Source organism: Schistocerca gregaria, chromosome 1, assembly GCF_023897955.1.
Source record: "Schistocerca gregaria isolate iqSchGreg1 chromosome 1, iqSchGreg1.2, whole genome shotgun sequence".
Classification (NCBI taxonomy): Eukaryota; Metazoa; Arthropoda; class Insecta; order Orthoptera; family Acrididae; genus Schistocerca; species Schistocerca gregaria.
The window spans coordinates 496,258,096-496,272,750 of NC_064920.1; the positions used below are offsets into that span (position 1 = coordinate 496,258,096).

At 42.9% G+C, this 14,655-nt stretch overlaps 1 long non-coding RNA gene across 1 annotated transcript; it reads left to right on the forward strand.

The window, feature by feature from the left end:
- The first annotated feature begins 570 nt into the window (after nucleotides 1-570).
- Nucleotides 571-14,347, forward strand: LOC126271163 (uncharacterized). Its single transcript, XR_007549145.1, has 3 exons — nucleotides 571-651; nucleotides 742-884; nucleotides 14,189-14,347. It is a non-coding gene; the product is annotated as an uncharacterized LOC126271163 (long non-coding RNA).
- The last annotated feature ends 308 nt before the right edge of the window (nucleotides 14,348-14,655 follow it).

Below are 14,655 nucleotides of genomic sequence, written 5' to 3' on the forward strand. Positions count from 1 at the left end.
TAATCGTTCTGTTATTAAATGTTATCTTTGGTTGTCTTCATAGAGTAAAAATATCTCTGTAGTTAGCACTGCGTTCTGCACATGGTCTGAACGCTGGGCGACGCTGTCACATCGTGTCACTTGACGTCAAATCATGTCAACACATTCCACAGTGCATTTCAAAGGGCGATATTCACACTGATCATCAATAGATCGTCATATCATGTCACGGAACGTCAAGGTTTCTTGTGAAGAAAGTTTTGACGATAGTCTGCTAACGTAGAAAGTTAAACTATTTTAGTCCTACTCGATCGTGTTGTATTAGAGGATTATATGCTTTTGTGTCTTCTTAATCTTTATTTTATTATTATTATGATTTGTTTTCGTGGCAAATAGCAAATGTTCAGTAATGACTCGAATACTTTTTCCACTGAGTATTCTTACTCTAACTAGGTCCGGTACTTTAAAAAGAAAGATTATTTAGATTTTACGGTAACAGTTGCACGGAAAATCTGTTACTGATGGTCATCAATTATGAAATAATTTCTGTGTTTCAGATGTGCGCATAATTTGCTGCATTATATTTTTGCAGAAGTTTTGATGAAGAATTCAGCTACAGTTTTTAACATAGGCGAATACGAGGCTAGCAAAAAGAGACAAGATATTACCCAAGTGAGTACCGCTTTGCGTCAGATATCTGAGTAATATCACCTAGTGTAACACTCCTCGTGGGTACTAATTATTCCTTTTCTTATTTTTCAGATGCCCGCGTAATGGGAAACGGAAGATTTCCAAGAAGCGAAGGAAATTGTTTCTGCTGGGTACATTACTGAAAATGAAGCAAATTCTTTTTTATGCTATTAGCACACTGCGAGATAAACAGTGGAAGTCAAATGCAGTCGAAGGTGAGCCATACTCTCTCTTTCAAAAAGCTATAAAGTAGAATTTCTTTATGTCGATCATCCGGTAAAAACAAACCTTATTCATCGTTTGTGTTGTAGACGATTACAAATTAGACTGCACTTGGTTTATGAAAGTCTAAAGAGTACATTTCAGTTACGTCTTTGATTTAAATGGATTTACATCAGTCAAAATACTACCCAGCAAACTATGAGACAGGTTCATGAGGGAAAATGCGTTGGACTCGTACATAAGTCCAACTTCACGAGAAGTAACTGTCACATAGAACAAAGTCGTGAAAGCAAATTCTGTAATAACTACTCTTATTCATGCTTACGTCTCAGATGGTTACAAAACAGAGTTCAAGAGCTGTGCGAAATAGAATGTACAGTCATTCTTGAGGATTATCGGTCAATAGATCACTTAAAACTCCTTAACATAGCTTCCACCACTCGACGCGATTGACTGAAATGTGGGAATAAATTGGACTGACAGGCAAATTGTACTTTGTACCATATCAGTTGCAAGATAAAGCTGTTGGCGATGTTCGTCGACCAGAAAATAACTTGTACGTTTCCTACGTTTCAGATGGTTGCAGGAATTCATAGATACTATTTTAAATTGGATTACATGATATTTTTGCAGATTTTTTAATGACGAATACAGCTAAAGCTTGTAAATACCCATTAATCGAATGCAAGGCAGACAAAAGGAGGGAGCCGAAATACACTCCTGGAAATTGAAATAAGAACACCGTGAATTCATTGTCCCAGATCACACTGACAGAACCACAGGCACATAGACACAGGCAACAGAGCATGCACATTGTCGGCACTAGTACAGTGTATATCCACCTTTCGCAGCAATGCAGGCTGCTATTCTCCCATGGAGACGATCGTAGAGATGCTGGATGTAGTCCTGTGGAACGGCTTGCCATGCCATTTCCACCTGGCGCCTCAGTTGGACCAGCGTTCGTGCTGGACATGCAGACCGCGTGAGACGACGCTTCATCCAGTCCTAAACATGCTCAATGGGGGACAGATTCGGAGATCTTGCTGGCCAGGGTAGTTGACTTACACCTTCTAGAGCACGTTGGGTGGCACGGGATACATGCGGACGTGCATTGTCCTGTTGGAACAGCAAGTTCCCTTGCCGGTCTAGGAATGGTAGAACGATGGGTTCGATGACGGTTTGGATGTTCCGTGCACTATTCAGTGTTCCCTCGACGATCACCAGAGGTGTATGGCCAGTGAAGGAGATCGCTCCCCACACCATGATGCCGGGTGTTGGCCCTGTGTGCCTCGGACGTATGCAGTCCTGATTGTGGCGCTCACCTGCACGGCGCCAAACACGCATACGACCATCATTGGCACCAACGCAGAAGCGACTCTCATCGCTGAAGACGACACGTCTCCATTCGTCCCTCCATTCACGCCTGTCGCGACACCACTGGAGGTGGACTGCACGATGTTGGGGCGTGAGCGGAAGACGGCCTAACGGTGTGCGGGACCGAAGCCCAGCTTCATGGAGACGGTTGCGAATGGTCCTCGCCGATACCCCAGGAGCAACAGTGTCCCTAATTTGCTGGGAAGTGGCGGTGCGGTCCCCTACGGCACTGCGTAGGATCCTACGGTCTTGGCGTGCATCCGTGCGTCGCTGCGGTCCGGTCCCAGGTCGACGGGCACGTGCACCTTCCGCCGACCACTGGCGACAACATCGATGTACTATGGAGACCTCACGCCCCACGTGTTGAGCAATTCGGCGGTACGTCCACCCGGCCTCCCGCATTCCCACTATACGCCTTCGCTCAAAGTCCGTCAACTGCACATACGGTTCACGTCCACGCTGTCGCGGCATGCTATCAGTGTTAAAGACTGCGATGGAGCTCCGTATGCCACAGCAAACTGGCTGACACTGACGGCGGCGTGCACAAATGCTGCGCAGCTAGCGCCATTCGACGACCAACACCGCGGTTCCTGGTGTGTCCGCTGTGCCGTGCGTGTTATCATTGCTTGTACAGCCCTCTCGCAGTGTCCGGAGCAAGTATGGTGGGTCTGACACACCGGTGTCAATGTGTTCTTTTTTCCATTTCCAGGATTGTATTATCCAAGGGAGTCCCGCTCTGTATCAGACAACTGAGTAAAACCACCTGGTGTTACCCATCTTGTAGATCCTAATTAATCTTTCTGTATTTTTCAGATGTGTAGGAAATAGGCAACAGAACATGCAAACAAGCTCTTTCTGATGGTCGCGCGATAAAAATTGAAGCTCAATTATTTTAACTGCTACTTGCACACTGCAAGGTAAATTAAAAAGTGGAAGCCAATTGCACTCGGCAGGAACTTCAACATTGTCTCAGAAATCTGAAGTAGGATGTCTTTTTGTCACTTATCCTGCAATAAATTATCTTACTCAATTTTTATGTTATAGATGATTACAAATTAGACAGCAGCAGGTGTATGAATGTCTGAAGAACACATTTTTGCCTGTTCTTTTTCGAAAGAGGTATAAACAAGTTAAAATGCTACCCAGCACATTGCGAGGCTGATTAATGAGATTATATTACTGGACTCGTATGTAAGTCTTACTTGACGAGAAATTACTCTCATGTAGAACAAAGTTGCTAATCTCGTGATGTAATAACTAACCTTATCAATGCTTACGTTACAGATGGATACAAAATAGAGTTTAAGAGGTGTGTGATACAGAAAATAAATCCATGGTTCAGGATCATCAATCAAACAGTCATCTAAAACGCCTTACAAAAGTTCCCATATTGTTACTCGATCAAGTGAAATGTGGAAATAATTTTTGCAACATCTACATCTGTATGGATACTCTGTAAGTAGCATTTAAGTGCCTGGCAGAGGGTTCATCGAACCACCCTCACTATTCTGTTAGTCCAATCTCGTGTAGAGTGCGGAAAGAACGAACACCTATATGTTTACGCACAAGCTCTGTATTCACTTATTTTATCATGGTAATAGTTCCTTCCTATGCAGGTCAGCGGCAACAAAATTTTCGCATTCGGAAGAGAAATTTGGTGATTTAGATTTCGTGAGAAAATTTCTCCGCAGTGAAAAACACCTATGTTTTTAATTATGCCCATTCCAAATCCTGTATCATTTCATTGACACTCTCTCCCCTATTTCGTCGTAACACACAACATGCTGCCCTTCTTTGAACTTTTTCTATGTACTCTTTCAATCCTACCTTATAACGATCCCACAATGCACAGCAGTATTCTAAGCGTCCTGCCAATAAAACACGGTCTTTGGTTAGCCTTCCCCACAACATTTTCCGTATGTTCCTTCCAATTTAAGTTGTTCATAACTGAAATTCCTAGGTATTTAGTTGAATTTACGGCCTTTAGGTTTGACTCATTTATCATGTAACCGAAGTTTAATGAATTGCTTTGAGCACTCATGTCGATGACCTCAGTCTTTTCTTTGTTTACGGTCAATTGCCAATTTTCTCACCATACATATATCTTTTTTAAAGCGTTTTGCAATTCGTTTTGATCTTCTGATGACTTCACTAGTCGATAAACGACAGCGTCATCTTGAAACAACCTAAGACGACTGCTCAAAATTGTCTCCCAAATCGTTTACATAGATGAGGAACTGCAAAGGGCCTATAACACTACCTTGGGGAATGCCAGAAATCACTTCTCTTCTACTCGATAACTTTCCGTTAGCTACTACGAACTGTGACCCTTCTGACAGGAAATCACAGAAAGTCACATAACTGAGACGATATTCTATAAGCACACAATTTCACTACAAGCTGTTTGTGTGGTAAAGTGTCAAAAGCCTCTCGGAAATACTGAAATAAGGAATCAATTTCATATCTGTTGTCGACAGCATTCAACACTTCGTGCAAGTAAAGAGCTATTTGTGTTTCACAAGAACAATCTTTTCTAAGTCCATGTGTCAATAGACAGTTTTCTTCGAGATAATTCACAATGTTCGAACACAATTTATGTTCCAAAACCGTACTGCACATCGACTTTAATGATATGGGCCAGTATTTTAGTGGATTACTCCTACTACCTTTCTTGAATATTGGTGTGACCTGTGCAACTTTCCAGTCTTTGGATACGGATCTTTCGTCGAGCGAACGGTTGTATATGATTGTTAAGTATGGAGCTATTGAATCACCATCTACTGAAAGGAACCTAATTGGTATACAGTATGGACCAGAAAAGTTACTTAGGTTGTTTCAAGATGACGCTGCCGTTTATCGACTAGTGAAGTCATCAGAAGATCAAAACGAATTTCAAAACGATTTAAAAAAGATATATGTATGGTGCGAAAATTGGCAATTGACCCTAAACAACGAAAGAGTGATGGCCTCGACATGAGTGCTCAAAGGAATCCATTAAACTTCGGTTACATGATAAATGAGTCAAATCTAAAGGCCGTAAATTCAACTAAATACCTAGGAATTTTAGTTATGAACAACTTAAATTGGAAGGAACATACAGAAAATGTTGTGGGGAAGGCTAACCAAAGACCGTGTTTTATTGGTAGGACGCTTAGAATACTGCTGTGCAGTGTGGGATCGTTACAAGGCAGGATTAAAAGAGTACATAGAAAAAGTTCAAAGAAGGGCAGCATGTTGTGTGTTACGACGAAATAGGGGAGAGAGTGTCAATGAAATGATACAGGATTTGGAATGGACATAATTAAAAACATAGGTGTTTTTCACTGCGGAGAAATTTTCTCACGAAATCTAAATCACCAAATTTCTCTTCCGAATGCGAAAATTTTGTTGACGCTCACCTGCATAGGAAGAAACTATCACCATGATAAAATAAGTGAATACAGAGCTTGTACGTAAATATATAGGTGTTCGTTCTTTCCGCACTCTAAACGAGATTGGACAAACAGAATTGTGAGGGTGGTTCGATGAACCCTCTGCCAGGCACTTAAATGCTACTTACAGAGTATCCATACAGATGTAGATGTTGCAAAAATTATTTCCACATTTCACTTGATCGAGTAACAATATGGGAACTTTTGTAAGGCGTTTTAGATGACTGTTTGATTGATGATCCTGAACAATGAATTTATTTTCTGTATCACACACCTCTAATTACTTCACTACTCCAAGGATATCTACTTCTCCGCTAAGTTGGCAGATGTTCTAGATTCGACTTCTGCAACATTTACTTCGTCTTCTTTGATGAAGGAATTTCAGAGAGCTGTGATTAGTAACGCTTCTTTGGCAGTACTGTCTTTGATAGTATCTTCATTGCTAAAGCGCAGATAAGGCATTGATTGTATCTTGCCGCTAGCATATTTCACGTTTGACCACAATGTATTTGGTTTTTCTGCCAGGTTTCGATACCAGTTTTTGTTGCTTAAACTATTATAAGCATCTTGCACTCAATTTTGAGTTTCTGTAAAAGATCTCCTATCTTGGACATTTTGTGTCTTTTTAAATTTGCCAAGTTCTGACCCGTTTTGTGTACCAAGGAGAATCTGCTCCGTCGTTTGTTAATTTATTTGGTGTAAATCAATCTATTGCTGCGGACACTGTTTCTCTGAATTCAAGCCACATCTGGTCGGCTCTTACATTGTTAATTTGGAAAGAGTATAGATTGTCTCTCAGGAATGCGTCGTGTGAATTTTTATAGACTTTTTGATTAGGTATGCCTTTAGTTTATTTTTTTAGGATTTGGGGATTACAATATTAAATCTCGCTTCGACAATCCTGTGTTCTCTATCCTCTGTATCCGTTTTGATTTTCGTTATTAACTCAGGATTATTTGTTGCCAAGAGTTCAAGTGTGTTTTCACAAGTGTTTACTATTCGCGTGGGCTCATGAATTAACTACTCGAAATAATTTTCAGAAAAAGCGTTTAGCACAATTTCGGATGATGTTTTATGCGTACCTCCGGAATTAAACATATATTTTCGCCAACATATCGAGGATAAATTAGAGTCACCAGCAACTATAATTATATGAGTGGGGTATATATTTGAAATTAAACTCAAGTTTTCATTGAATCTTTCACCAATTGCATCATCTCAATTGGAAAGTCTGTAAAAGGATTCAAGTATTATTTTATTCCGGTTACCAAAAATGACCTCTGCCCATATTAACTCACAGGAACGATCTGCTTCAGTTTCGCGACAACATGAGCTACTTTTAACAACAGCAGACACGCCAACTATGTTTGGCCTATCCTTTCGGAACACCGTTATGTTCAGCGCAAAAATTTCGGCTCAACTTATCTCCGGCTTTAGTCAGCTTTCAGTGCTTATAACCATTCGAGCATCAGTTCTTTCTATTAGCACTTGGAGCTCTGGTTCTTTCCTTTCTAAACACCTTCTGTGCCTTTGTAAAAATTTCGGCAGAATTTATGTCTGGTTTCAGCCAGCTTTCCGTATCTATAACCATTTCAGCTTCGGTGCTTTCTATGAGAGCTTGAAGTTCCGGTACTTTACCAACGCAGCTTCAGCAGTTTACAATTACAATACCGACTGCTGCTTGGTCCCCGCATGTCCTGACTTTGCCCTGCACCCTTTGAGGCTGTTGCCCTTTCTGTACTTTCCCGAGGCCATCTAACCTTAAAAACCACCCAGTCCACGTCACACAACCCCTGCTACCCGTGTATCCGCCTGCTGTCTGTAGTGGACTCCTGACCTATCCAGCGGATCCCGAAACCCCACCACCCTATGGCGCAAGTCGAGGAATCTGCAGGCCACACGTTCGCAGAACCGCCTCAGCCTCTGATTCGGCTCTATACCAAAGGTCCGCAGTCAGTCGTGTCGACGATTCTGCAGATGGTGAGCTCTGCTTTCATCCCGCTTGCGACAATGGCAGTCTTCACCAAATCAGATAGCCGCCGGAAGCCAGAGAGGATTTCCTCCGATCCATAGCGACACACATCATTGGTGCTGACATGAGCGACCACCTGCAGATGGGTGCTCCCTGTACCCTTCATGGCATCCGGCAGGACACTTTCCACATATGGAATGACTCCCCCCGGTATGCACACGGAGTGCACATGTGTTTTCTTCTCCTCTCTTGCTGCCATATCCCTAAGGGGCCCCATTACGCGCCTGACGTTGCTCAGTGTCAGCCAGAAACAGCACCTCGAACCTGTTTGTCAGACTAACTGGTAAGGCCTAACGTGCGGCCCCGTGGGAGGCCTGAAGGGATGGCCTCTCCAGTTTGTCTGACGAACCGGTTTCAGGCCCTCTCTCCGGCTGATACTGATCTTCGGCCAGACATGGCTGCTTGTCCTGTTCCAGAGGTTTCCCCTCAGTCTGCAAGATCCGGGCAGTCACAGAGGGTGGGCTTACTGATAGTTGGAAGCTCCAACGTCAGGCGTCGGTAGTGTAACTGTCAGTCAGTCCTCAACGTTCTTATCAATCCATGACTAACGTAAAAGAGGTAAGTACATATTTTTCTACGTTAAACTCTTTTAATCAAAAGTAGCGGGTTGAGTTGTTTTGTTTGGGGGAGGAGACCGAACAGCGAGGTCATCGGTCTCCCTGAATGTGGACGTTAATAGGAATATGAAAAAGGGGAGGAAGGTTTATCTTTTTGGCAAGAGTAATAGAAGGCAGATTTCAGACTACCTAACAGATCAAAACGAAAATTTCTGTTTCGACACTGAAAATGTTGAGTGTTTATGGAAAAAGTTTAAGGCAATTGTAAAATGCGTTTTAGACAGTTACGTGCCGAGTAAAACTAAGAAGGGACGCGAAAATACCCACCATAGTTCAACAACAAAGTTAGGAAACTACTGCGAGAGCAAAGAGAGCTTCACTGCAAGTTTAAACGCATCCAAAACCTCTCAAACAAACAGAACCTAAACGATGTCAAAGTTAGCGTAAGGAGGGCATGCGTGAAGCGTTCAGTGAATTCGAAAGTATAATTCTATGTACCGACTTGACAGAAAATCCTAGGAAGTTCTGGTCTTAACAATAAATCAGTAAATGGCTCGAAACAGCATATCCAGACTCTCTGGGATGATGATGGCATTGAATCAGACGATGACACGGGTAAAGCTGAAATACTAAACACCTTTTTCCAAAGCTGTTTCAGAGAGGAAGATCGCACTGCAGTTCCTTCTCTAAATCCTCGCACAAACGAAAAAAATGGCTGACATCGAAATAAGTGTCCAAGGAATAGAAAAGCAACTGGAATCACTCAACACAGGAAAGTCCACTGGACCTGATGGGATACCAATTCGACACTACACAGAGTACGCGAAAGAACTTGCTCCCCTTCTAACAGCCGTGTACCGCAAGTGCCTAGAGGAACGGAAGGTTCCAAATGATTGAAAAAGAGCACAGGTAGTCCCAGTCTCCAAGAAGGGTCGTCGAGCAGAGGCGCAAAACTATATATAGACCTATATCTCTGACATGGATCTGTTGTAGATTTTTGTTCGCGTATCATGCCATTTCTGGAAACCCAGAGTCTACTCTGTAGGAATCAACATGGATTCCGGAAACAGCGATAGTGTGAGACCCAACTCGCTTTATTTGTTCATGAGACCCAGAAAATATTAGATACAGCCTCCCAGGTAGATGCCATTTTCCTTGACTTCCGGAAGGCGTTCGATACAATTCCGCACTGTCACTTGATAAACAAAGTAAGTTCCTACGGAATATCAGACCAGCTGTGTGGCTGAATTGAAGAGTTTTTAGCAAACAGAACACAGGATGTTGTTCTCAATGGAGAGACGTCTACAGACGTTAAAGTAACCTCTGGCGTGACAAAGAGGAGTGTTATGGGACCATTGCTTTTCATAATTTATGTAAATGATCTAGTAGATAGTGTCGGAAATTCCATGCAGCTTTTCGAAGATGATGCTGTAGTATACAGAGGAGTTGCAGCATTAGAAAATTGCAGCGAAATCCAGGAAGATCTGCAGCAGATAGGCACTTGGTGCAGTGAGTGGCAGCTGACCCTTAACATAGACAAATGTAATGTATTGCGAATACATAGAAAGAAGGATCCTTTATTGTATGATTATATGATAGCGGAACAAACACTGGTAACAGATACTTCTGTAAAATATCTGGGGGTATGCGTGCGGAACGATTTGAAGTGGAATGATCATATAAAATTAATTGTTGGTAAGGCGGGTACCAGGTTGAGATTCATTGGGAGAGTCCTTAAGACAATGTAGTCTATCAACTAAGGAGGTGTTGAAAATCTCTTCGGGTTCGCTGCCGGATCCTAAAATCAACTTGACTCGATATTTCGGTGATCCAACTGGTCGCCATCTTCAGGAGAATGCTGCTTGCTGATGATTCCCGCTGAGAACTAACGCCTGGCTGCAAAAACGACGTCCTATATAGCCGACCGTGCAGTACACGGCGCGTGCGCCGCCCGTCACAGTTGCTGCCCTCCAAGACAGGGAAGGGGCGCCGCCCCTGGTAGAAACTTAGCGGCAACGATATATCGCACTCATGGTCGCACCGAAGAACGTTCAATTTTGATGCGGATAGTACCGGATTCCACGTCCTGCTAAGAGGAAACCCATTGTCTCTATTGATTAAATTATCCGCCAACCTAATTTCAATCGCCTCTTATAAACACTATTCCAAAAACTGGAAATGTTGGCAACTACCACCGTTTCGTCATACTTCATGCCGTGTCCCCTCATTTAAACAGTGTTCTGCTACTGCCGATTTTTCCGGCTGTTGTAGCCTCGTATGGCGTCGATGTTCCACACACCTGTCATGAACTGTGCTGAATCGAACGACCAATATAAGCTTTCCCACACTGACACGGAATTTTGTATACACCGGGTTTCCTAAGCCCCAGATAATCTTTTACAGAGCCAAGTAGTGCCCTAATCTTAGAAGGCGGTCGGAACACACTTTTGATGTTAAAATTCCTTAAAATTCGTCCAATCTTAAACGATATACCTCCTGCATAGGGAAGAAAGGCCACCGATCCATGTTCCTCTTCATGCACCTCCAGAGATGGTCCAAACTCCATAGCCCGACGAATCTGCTTCTCGAGTATCCATTATCCTTAAAAACAGCCATCAAATGCGCAAGTTCTTGGGTTAAGCTGTCCGCGTCGGAAATGGCATATGCTCTCCGTACCAAAGTCCTGAGGACGCCACTGCGTTGATAGGGTGGATGACAACTCGTAGAATGCAGATACCGATCTGTGTGCGTCGGCTTTCGATGAACACTGTGTCCCAAAGTACCATCTGGTTTTTTATAAACCATAACGTCTAAAAATGGAAGCATCCAATCACTTTAGACGTTATGGTTTATAAAAAACCAGATGGTACTTTGGGACACAGTGTTCACCGAAAGCCGACGCACACAGATCGGTATCTGCATTCTACGAGTTGTCATCCACCCTATCAACGCAGTGGCGTCCTCAGGACTTTGGTACGGAGAGCATATGCCATTTCCGACGCGGACAGCTTAACCCAAGAACTTGCGCATTTGATGGCTGTTTTTAAGGATAATGGATACTCCGAGAAGCAGATTCGTCGGGCTATGGAGTTTGGACCATCTCTGGAGGTGCATGAAGAGGAACATGGATCGGTGGCCTTTCTTCCCTATGCAGGAGGTATATCATTTAAGATTGGACGAATTTTAAGGAATTTTAACATCAAAAGTGTGTTCCGACCGCCTTCTAAGATTAGGGCATTACTTGGCTCTGTAAAAGATTATCTGGGGCTTAGGAAACCCGGTGTATACAAAATTCCGTGTCAGTGTGGGAAAGCTTATATTGGTCGTTCGATTCGCACAGTTCATGACAGGTGTGTGGAACATCGACGCCATACGAGGCTACAACAGCCGGAAAAATCGGCAGTAGCAGAACACTGTTTAAATGAGGGACACGGCATGAAGTATGACGAAACGGTGGTAGTTGCCAACATTTCCAGTTTTTGGAATAGTGTTTATAAGAGGCGATTGAAATTAGGTTGGCGGATAATTTAATCAATAGAGACAATGGGTTTCCTCTTAGCAGGACGTGGAATCCGGTACTATCCCGCATCAAAATTGAACGTTCTTCGGTGCGACCATGAGTGCGATATATCTTTGCCGCTAAGTTTCTAACAGGGGCGGCGCCCCTTCCCTGTCTTGGAGGGCAGCAACTGTGACGGGCGGCGCACGCGCCGTGTACTGCACGGTCGGCTATATAGGACGTCGTTTTTGCAGCCAGGCGTTAGTTCTCAGCGGGACTCATCAGCAAGCAGCATTCTCCTGAAGATGGCGACCAGTTGGATCACCGAAATATCGAGTCAAGTTGATTTTAGGATCCGGCAGCAAACCCGAAGAGATTTTCAAGACTTATTACGCCGGGAAAGCCTACGAAGTCACAACTAAGGAGGTGGCTTACAAAACACTCGTTCGACCTATACTTGAGTATTGCTCATCAGTGTGGGATCCGTACCAAGTCCGGTTGACGGAGGAGATAGAGAAGATCCAAAGAGAGCGGCGTGTTTCGTCAGTGTTATTTGGTAAGCGTGATAGGGTTACGGAGATGTTTAGCAAACTCAAGTGGCAGACTCCGCAAGGTATGCGCTCTCCATCGCGTTGTAGCTTGCTGTCCAGGTTTCGAGAGGGTGCGTTTCTGGATGAGGTATCGAATATATTGCTTGCCCCTACGTATACCTCCCGAGGAGAACACGAAGATAAAATTAGAGAGATTCGAGCGCGTACTGAGGCTTTCCGGCAGTCGTTCTTCCCGCGAACCATACGCGACTGGAACAGGAAAGGGAAGTAATGACAGTGGCACGTAAAGGGCCCTCCGCCACACACCGTTGGGTGGCTTGCGGAGTATAAATGTAGATGTAGATGAAGACTTTCGCCGCCTGCTACGCCCCGAGGCGACCTTCCACTCGACCACAGGTGAGGGGTCAGCCTCAGAGCGAGCAGTAACTGGGCCGGCCACCGGAGAGGACCGATTGGAGGACTCGGACGTGCTGGACGTCCGTTGGATCCCCATGGCCGGTCCTCAACAGTGGTGCCCATCCACTGCAGCTTCAAGCTGTGTAACTGAAGCCATCAGAGCCTGGAGCTGAGAGCGAAGCGTCACCAAATCGGTTCGCATCCGCAAGCAACAATCAAAGGCCCCTTCCACATTAAAGACAGTGGAAAACTAAACTATCCATGTAACAGACTATCGGCACGTGCTGCGGAACTCTACTGTTGACGCTGACGAAAACGCAGGAACTGTGTCTAACGAATTAGATTAATATGCACAGATGCAAAAACATAACTAACGAAGCAGACAGGTAAAACTAAATTATTGGCCCATGATTAGGAACTTCTAATATGTGACAAAATCGGTTTACTTTCCGACGCAGACGAAAACGTAAAAACTGTGGCTATTGGATATTAAATTAACACGCAAAACCTCAAGAAACTAAACTGTCAAAGCAAACAGATGAAATTATATAAATGACACCTTATTAGGAACTCGTAAAAGTCTCATAATCGCTTACTTCCTTGTTGCTGCATCTGTGTCGGCCGGCTACTGCTGCCTGACTCAATAAATCAAATCCATTGTTGATGCACGTCGACCAGAAAATCATTTATACATTTCAGATGTGAGAAAAATTGAATGCGTACTGTTTGCAATAGGAAAGTATGATATTTTCATCCTGCTAAAACATATCTTATTCGTCTTTTATATTTTAGATGGTGCAATTTAGACTGTAGCTGTTTTATGAAAGTCAGAAGAGCACACCTTTGCTATCGTTTTGCTTGAAAGGAAATGAAAGCAGTTAAAATATTTCCCAGTTCATTGCTAGGCAGGCTAATGAATGATTATGTATTGGACTCACATGTAAGTTTCTTTTCACGAGAAATAACTGTCACATAGAACAAAGTTGTGAAGCTCATGCTGTAAGAACTGATCTTATCCACCCTTATGTTTCAGAAGGATACAAAGTAGAGTTCAATAGCTGAGCGAGATATAAAATAGAACTCCTTGAAATAGTTTCCGCCATGCTACATTACGGATTGCAATCTGACAGGCAATTTGTATTTTGCAAAATATAGACTGCAAGCAAATCCATTCTTGATGCTCGTCTACAAGAAAATAACTTATTCATTTTATATGTTTCAGTTGTGTGCAGAACTAACTGAATAATATTTGTAACAGGAAAACATATTTTCACATTTTTTTGAAATTACGAAGTCAGCTAGAACTTGTAAAACACTCTCTACACGAATGCAAGGCTAACAAAAGTGCAGAGACTAGATATTATCTAAGAGAGTATCTCTTTGTATCATTTAATTGAGTAATACCTTGTTGTGGCGCTCTTCCTGCAGATACTAATTATTCTTTTTTTATTTTTCAGATGCATTCGAAGTGGACAACAGAAAACGTTCAAGACGCGAAAGAAGCTATTTCTCTTGGTATCGTGACCATTCATACAGCTAAGTTGTTTTAAATGGTACTAGCACACCGCAAGATAAAGTAAACAGAGGAAGTCAGTCGCTCTCGAAGATAATTTGTACTTTGTCTAAAATAGCTAGAAGTAGTATCTCTTTATGTCGCTCAGCCTGCAAAAACTTATTCAACTTCTATGTTTTAGATGATTATATTTTAGACTGCAGCTGGATTATGAAAGTCAGAAAAGCAGATTTCTGCTACCTTCTTCATAGAAAAGGATCTAAACCAGTTTAAAAACTACATAGCGCTTTTGCTAGGCAGTTTAACAGGGGTATAAGTGTCGGACTTGTCGGTATGTCCTACTTTACGGGAAGTAATTGTCATGTAGAACAATGTTTAAGCTCATGCTATAAATACTAATCTCTTCCATGT